Raw genomic sequence first — 8764 nt, forward strand, 5'->3', positions numbered from 1 at the left:
CTATGGAGCTTAAATTCTGGTGGAGAGGCAGGCAGACAAATGCACACAAGTGGTCATGATGCACTGAAGTAAACTAAAACACAAGAAGACAGTTGAAACTTGAGGGAAATGTAGAATTTTTCTTGACATATTAAGTGGCTGTTACAAATGCTGTCACCATTCCCAAGAGAGCTGCTTTCTCAAAGCAGATGGTTGTAGATGAGCCAGAGTTTGAGAACTCCATCTCCAGGAGGAGGCCCCCAGGAGTTCTGGCTCTTTGTTTGTTGTTGTTGTTGTTGCGTTCTCCCATAGGGGAAAGTGCAGCAGCCATGCATAGTGAAAGTGGGTGTAATCTGTAGTATTGCTGTTAAATGCCCCCTTATCTCTTCCTTTTGCACACATCAATGTTTTGTAAAAATGTTTGATGTCATAAGGGACAAGACTTTGGTGAGCTCTGTAGGGGGTTATAGAATTGATCTTTAATAAGATCCTCAATTCCGATTGTGATGTTGATGTTATAGATTCATTCAGAAGGGAAGTAAGATTCCAAGGCTCTTGTTTTCCAAACCAATCACTTATAATCTCAGCGCACATGGTACTCTCGATGTGTTTTCCAAAAATCAGGGCAAGAGCTTGTGGATGGGCTGAAGACCTGCTTGTGTGGTCAACACTAATAGTTTTCAACTGGGGCAACCTTCTGCCCTCCCAACCCCCATCCCCAGAGGACACTGGTCCTTGTCTAGAGACTTTCCAAATGTCATGGTTCACAGTTTGGGGTGGGGGTGTGCCTGGTGACTGGCCTCTAGTGCGCAGAGGTCAGGGACGCTGCTAACCCTACAATGCATAGCGCAACCTCCTGCAGCAAAGAATTATCTGGCCCCCAAATGTCGACAGTCCTGTGGTGAGAAGTCCTGGACTAGACTGAAGGTTTAGGCTGTGAAAGACCCTAAGTGCTGTAGTGTCAAAAAGGAGCCTCAAATTTGTTGAAACTACCAGTGGTTACTGTTTATTAACACAGGGGTCTGGTTTCTTTTCAGCTGCCATGAAGGCCTGGGCTAAGAGCCCTGCCATCTGTTATTATCATGTAATGGGATAGGGTGGGAGATGGACATCTTCAAGCATTGCTAGATTATGGACTACCACAGCTCGACCTCCTTAAAACTAGTTGCTAAGTCCTTTGAGTAAGTATCTACATTGCAAAGGGCCACCTTTATGTGTATGTGTGCATGTGTGTATGTGAGATCTGCACTTGAGTCTTTAACATTTCCAAAGCAAAACTAAAAACCAAAATATATATATATTTCCAAAGGAATTCCAAGTGTTAACTATGAGGACCAGGAACTTGACACCAATGGTGGGCTTCAGGCAAGGGGAGGAGAGAAGAGAGACCCTACTGCTTTTGACTTTGGGTCCCACACCAGAGTCAGAGGGAAAAAAGGCAGAATTGGAATATTGGAGGAGCAGATATTTCTTTCCTTCCAGGGTAAAAACTTTGCCATTTTCAATCTCCATTCCAGCCCTGAAGTAGGAAGGCTTGGTGGCCTCAGATTTTCACAAGATCCATGATGTTAGCCTGGCCAGTGGCTTGCACTCCTCTCCCCTTCACCCAGAGTTTTGCAGTTACCAGGATGGGGGAACCCTCCCAGCTGGCTTCTCTAGCCCCATCTGTGTGTCTTTTGGCCCTGCTGCCCTGCCAGAATAGCAGGAATAGCTCCTAAGGCTGGAGGAAAGGACCTTTCCCCTGGGGAGTGGGTGGCTGGCTCTGAGTAAATACCTCTTTATTTACATCTTGAAATAGACACATGAACCTAAAACAGTGATATTCAGTACCTAGAGTGCTGCTGTCCCCATATGATTATTATCTTTAGGAGGTACTGGGGATTGAATGGAGGACCTTCTACGTGGGAAGCAGGCTCTCACCTATGAGCTACACCCACTCCCTGCAAACTCTTTTAGGAGATCCTATGTATATGATCTTTCACATATTGAATGCTTTCAAGATAAGACTGAGTAGACACAGTAGCACTTATCATAATTTTTTTAAGTACCAAACTAACTGTAATTGTGATGAAGAAATGTATCAACATCAGACTTTTTGTTGAGTCTCAAGGAAGAATTCAAATTCCACTTCCAGGCATGATTGCCCAGAGGGAATGATAAGCCCTTTTGTAGTTTTATTTTCATTTTTTAAAGATCTGATTGTATACTTTTCTTAAATTACTTCAGTTTAGCAAAGTCACTTAATTCAAATAACTTCTCCTTAAAAAGTATTTTTGGTTCTTTACACCAATTTGAGCTTATATTATTACTTTTACACTGTGGGTCTTTATTTGGACATAGGAAATGTGCTTGGTGGTCTGGCCAGATCGGTTTCTTAAACTCACTTTCATAGGAGTCTATGACCCAAAAACATTGTTTTCTAGTGGGGCCCTAAATTGTATGTTACAATTATAGGAGAGAGTAAATTGTGTTTTGTATTGACACTCCTCAATCATCAAAGTCAATTCTTAGTAAATATAACCTAAAAATCAAAGTATTTAATTAACACACTAAGGAGGTTTATTCTTTTTAAATGTTTTCTTGCATTTCTAGGGGACAACATCTAAACTAAACCAAAGCCCACTTTCTCTTATGTGCAAATTTTCTGCATGTAATACCTATCTCCTCTGAACTGGGGTGATTCAATACCAAAGTAATATTCACAGTTATTTGGCAACAAAATACAGAGTTTAATTTTTAAAAATCAGGACTGGATAATATGGACATCATGAAATAATTGAAAATGATATTCAGAAATTACTTTGTCTTTTTTTTGAGGAAGCAACTCTTAGAGGGAAGCTGCAGGCAATACAACATAGGGCTAAACACACAAGTTTCAGGTAAAGTGTTAGAAATAGTTTATATACGTTTGCAAGTGAAACAAGTTACAGGAGAGAAAACACACTTACCCTAATAAAAAGAACTAAACATGAAAAAAAAATAGTTTATATAAATGAATTTTTAAATGATTATATATGTATAATGGAACAGAACATAAGAGAACTGATAAATGTTGAATAGAAAGATAACTTTGTAATTGAATATCTAGCAATGATAAAGATGGTAGAAGTGAGAAAATTAGATAGAACGCTTAAAGGGCAGATTAGACACAAAAGAACAGAAATAATTAACTGTAAAATCCATTCAAAGAAATTCACAGAACTCAGTGCAGAGTCATGGAGAGATGGAAAGTATGAATACAGATTATCAAAATGTAAAACTAAGTGAGCAGATTTGCTATAGGTTGAGTAGAAGTTCAAAAAGGTGGAGCTAGCAGGAAGGGGGTCAATATTAAAGAGAGAATTGCTGAAAACCTGACTCCTTAGATTCAGGAATAATAGAACCTAAGCAAGAACAATTAAAATAAATCCATACCTAGACACATAGTGAAACATCAAAATATCTGAGACAGGAGATTTTAAAATCAGAAGAAGAAAATATATTATTGATAAACAATAAAAATTCCATTCAGCCATAGAAAGGAGAAGACATTGAAATAATATCCTCAATATGCTAACAAGTAACTTTCACCCTAAAGTTTGGTACCCAGTTAAACTATCATTCAAAGGTGAGGGTGAAATAAAACAAGATTTAGATAGTTACACATATTGTATATGTCCATCAGACCCTCCCTGAAATATAATGACCATAAAGTATATATTTAGGGGAAAGGAAAGGGAACAAATAAAGAAGGAATGAGATTCAAGAAGCAATGCTATCAAAAATATTTGGGAGTTTAAAACACTGACCTTATAAATGTCAAATTTGGGGAGTATGTAAGAACTAGGTAGATATAAAATATTGCACATAAGCACCATTTGCATGGGAAAATAGGGATCAGGGCTAAAGAATCCAGAGATCCTCAGTTGCTAGGTAGAATGGTTAAATTTAAGTTTAAATGATTAACTTCAGACTTGTTAAGTTGACTATATATATTAAAATATATGGGAAACCATGAAGTGAAATAAAACTTGACTTCCATCTCAATAGAGTGGGAGGAGGGATAAATGAAAATGAAATAAAGGCAGAAATATTGATCAATCTACTAAAAGACAGGAAAGGATTACACAAAAACACAGATAAAACATAAATTTAAAGAACAAAATAATAGGGTCCACATAAAACAAACCCGATAATTTAAACAGATTAACCTTGCCTCTTAAATCAGAACACAGGTTGGAGAAAAATCAGTAAGTTAGTTGTTCTTTAGAAGAAACACTCCTAATAAATCTTAAAAGTATGATAAAATTGGGGGAAAAAAGGGATGGAAAAATACACCAGAATATTAACCCAAAATTCTGGCCTTGGATATATTGATATAAAGAAATAAATGAAACTGACAGTTCACCAGAAAGAGACCAATTCTGAACTTGTAGGTGCTCAACCTAAGCTCCAATCTGGCTATATACTTTAGAGAAAGACTTGCGTTTTGTGCCCAAGAAACCACCCATTAGAATCTTCCTCATGTCTTTAATCTGGAAAAAAAATTAGGAGGAAACTATCAACAAGAGAATGGATAATGAATTTTGAAGCCTGTGTATGATGGGGAATTACTCAACAGGCAACGGAATGGACTAGGAACACTTTATTATGTAATTCTGGATAATAAGATCTTTCAACAATGTGGGTAAATCTTTAAACTAGAGTAAATAAAAGTTCTTTTGACATATACAACCTACAACATATATATATATACACACACACAATATAAATATAAATTTTTGAAATGTATGTTGTTGAGACATAATATGTAAGTAATAGCAAATGTGCTAATTTTATTTTTCTGTCTAGACATCTGTGTATACCTTATTAGTCTAAAGCACCTGACAGTACCATCCCAATGGTTTAAATGTCCTTTATGGAGTTGTGTCATTGTTTACCTGTTCAACAGACAGTCATATAAGGAAACACTTTCTGCTTGGGGAATGCGTCTCTATTGAGTAACAGACTAAATGTTTTCAGAGCCTCCACTCACTACGTGCTTTTCTTCTACAATGAGCTGATTCTCATGTGTCCTATAATTCCAGGTATGGTTTCTTTATTGTGAGTCAGCCTGTGAAACAGGGGACTGTTACTCCCACACATTATAATGTCATCTATGACACTGTTTGCTTGACCCCAGACACAGTGGGTCATTTGACTTACAAGCTGTGCCACATGTATTATAACTTGCCAGTAAGGATCTTCTGATCCCGGTTTTCCTCCAGATCTGTAAAATGAATGGGTCAAACTTGCGTGCCTATGTTTTGAATCTGTGATGTGACAAATGTGAAAATGTAAATCTAGAGAAAATAGATGTAAATTAAATTCAAAAAAAGAAACTTCCTCTTAGTTTTCTTCCTCCTACAAAGTGTGATTTGTGTTCCTGTGCCTCGCCACTTTGCTCACACACTGTCTTACCTCGTGGGTCACAGGATTGAGGGACAGCCACACAATTTACTGTCAGAATGTCTCTATTACCTTTGATCTGCCGAAGATTGGGCTTTGTACATTTCAGTTTGTAAATTGAAGCTGGACGTTTGCATTATTCTTCTAGATTCATGTTTCAGATTTGACTCATTCTTGATTGGTCATGGGAGAGGCTCAGAGGGATGTATTCTATTTTCAGTAGTATCACTCACTTAAACAAGGCTTTATGCACCATTTTCCAGGAAGGAAAACCAACAGTGAGAGTTTTGTCTTACAGCTTAGCTTTCCAATATCTTACAAAGTGCATATAATTTAAGCAGGGCTGAATGCTGCCCTCCAAGCAAAGGGACTCAAATAGAAAATGGTTGACCATTATTCACATGCAAATGGCAATAATGCACATCTATAAACAAATATATTGGAACACTAGCATACACATAGTTTCCCAAGTACAATGTATATGTACATTGCATGAAACACTCATGGCTTTGTGAAATATTTATTTTGCTTTGGAAGGACAGGAAATATGAGATGGTGATGGATTTCTGTTAATTAATATTTTCTATTTTTAAATAAGTGACCTATTACTGATATATTATACATAAAATGTTTATGGTATTCTCTGGACTGGGATGGGAGTTGAATATATATTTTTGGTATAAAAAGATACCGGTGATTTGAAAGTTGGCAGCTTAGAAACATAAATGCATTTCATCATTTTTTTTTTCTTTTTTGCAGAGAAGGAAAACTAAGACCTTGACTGGTGTCTCTAACTTCATTCTATTGCACATGTGCCAAGTGTGATGATGTTTATTTTGATAGCTGCACCATCATCAGGAGGAAATTTTGGATAATTTGTTTGAATGAAGCCCTTTTTCCTCCTGAAAGCAGACACATTTTTTTCCTCTCAATATAAACCAATCTTAAGTAGACTCAGAATTTAATGTGCCTGGTATTTGAGAGTGCCCTATTTTCTGATATTCATAGAGTGGTATATTTTGGGGAGTACTTTGTTTCAAACATGACAGAAAGTGTTATGTCTGAAATTGATAGAACTGCTTCAATCATAAGTTAAGTAAATTTGATTTGATATTTAAGCGAGTCTTAGAAGAAATACAATTAAGCAAGAGTTACTTAAACTTTGCCATCCAGTTAAAATTCTAGTGATCAGTACTGCCAATGGTGATCAATCTATTATAGGAGATTGGCTCATAATGAAAGACAAGCAAAGGCAAAATGCTCTTTTCCGAAGCCATGAATTAGATTTAAGGTAACACATTTCTAGGTATCTACAGAAAAAGAAACAAGTTAGTATTGGAATTTCTGTATGTTTCCTATTATGCAATATGTGCAAATATAATTTATCCTTAGCAGTATTCAAATTTGTAATTTTAAGAGATATGTTTCAATAAAAGTATATAAGCTAAAATAATTAAATTGGATTTCCTTATTTTAAAAATTCATGTTGGCATTCATATTCTTAACATACTGTGTGGAGAAAAAAAATGTTGCTTTTTCAAACCAAACGGATATATTTTCTGGACTAGTGGGGCATCTAAACCTTTAGCCTATAGGCTTTAAATAAAATTAAGTGAGGGGAGACAGGTATTCGATATTTCTAAGAGAAAACCTATGATCCCAAAGGTCTAGGTAAAGCTTCTGTAATTTACCACCATATATAAGTATCCAATTGCTGGGAGGTATCTAATTAAAGGACAATCAGGAATGCATTTGGTCTAAGTGGAAATATTATATATAATTGAATACATTTCCTGATTCTGCCAAGATTGTATAAATTATCCATCAAAGTGATAGCAAGGCAAAGAAGAAAACAGCTTCAATATCTGGCAGGTAGCCCTGATCTTTGAGACAAATTTTATGTTTTCTTTGAGATGTCTTCTTTGACACATGGGTTTTTTAGAAATGTGTTGTTTAATCCTCAAATATTTTTGGATTTTCTAGTGGTCTTTCTGTTACTGATTTTTACTTTAATTACATTGTGATCTGAGAGCATACTTTACCTTATTTCTATTCTTCTAAATTTGTTCATGTGTTTTATGGATCAGGGTTTGGGCTATCTTTGTGAGTGTTCACTGGATGCTTGAGAAGAATGTGTATCCTGGTGTTATACGAGGAAGAATTCCATCAGTGTCAACTAAATCTAGTTGATTGTTGCTGTTCATGTCAAATGTATTCTGGATTTTCTGCCTACTGGATCTGTTTGTAACTGATACAGGGGCACTGAAGTCTCCAGAGAGATTTGTCTTTTCTCCTTGCAGTTCTACCCTTTTTGCTTCATGTATTTGTTGCTTTACTGTTAAGCACAAATACATTCAGGATTGTTGTGTCTTGAAAAATCTGCCCACTTTTTCATTACGTAATGCCACTCTTTATCCCTGATATTTTCCTTACTGTGAAATCTGCTTTGTCTGAAGTTAACAGAATTATTAAAGCTTTCTATTTGATTAGTGTTTGTGTGGTGCATCTTTTTCCATCCTTTTTACTTTTAATTCATGTTTGTCTTTATATTTAAAATGGGTTTCTTTAGACAACAAAGAGTTGGGTCATCTTTATATTTTTTTAATCCACGCTGATAGTCTGTTTTTAAATTGCTGTATTTACACCATTCACATTTAAAGCAATTGACATGCTTGGATTAATATATATTATTTTGTAACTATTTTCTATCTGTTGTCCTTGTTCTTTCTTTTTCCTTCTTTTTTTTCACTTCTTTTTAAAGAAGCTTTAGACTACATTGAAAATATAGATTCCCATATACCCTACCTCCTCCCCCACCACTTTTCCCTATTAACATCTTTTTCTTTCTTTTTATGTCTTCTGTGGTTTTGAGTAAGCATTTTATGATTCCATTTTCTCTCCTCTCCTAGCATAAGAAATATATTTCTTTTAAAATTATTTTACTAGTTTCTTTAAAGCTTGAAATAGGAATTTTCAAATCCACCTTCAAATAACACTATGTCCTCACAGGTAGTTAAGGTACCTTATAATGTAGTATTAGCAATCCCTCCCACCTGTCACTTAAAATATTGGCTGGAATATGTGTTCTCCCCCACATGGAAGGATGGGAGGAGCCCAGCGCTGGAGAGGCTCCTGCCAGGCCCTGCTGGAACCGCCGGCTCCCTAATGTGCCCCCAAGACTGTGATGCGGCAAGTTCTCAGCTCAGGGATCCCTGCTCTGTTCTCTGTCCCCTCTTGGAGAGCATGGCCTTCCTGACCACGCAGGGCTCCTGCCCAAGGCCAGGGCTGTTATGACTGCTCCTCCCACAGGGAGCTGAGACCCAAACCTCCTCCTGGCCCTGCCTGGCCCTCGTCTGCC

The sequence above is a fragment of the Dasypus novemcinctus genome, chromosome 6, assembly GCF_030445035.2.
Source record: "Dasypus novemcinctus isolate mDasNov1 chromosome 6, mDasNov1.1.hap2, whole genome shotgun sequence".
NCBI lineage: Eukaryota > Metazoa > Chordata > Mammalia > Cingulata > Dasypodidae > Dasypus > Dasypus novemcinctus.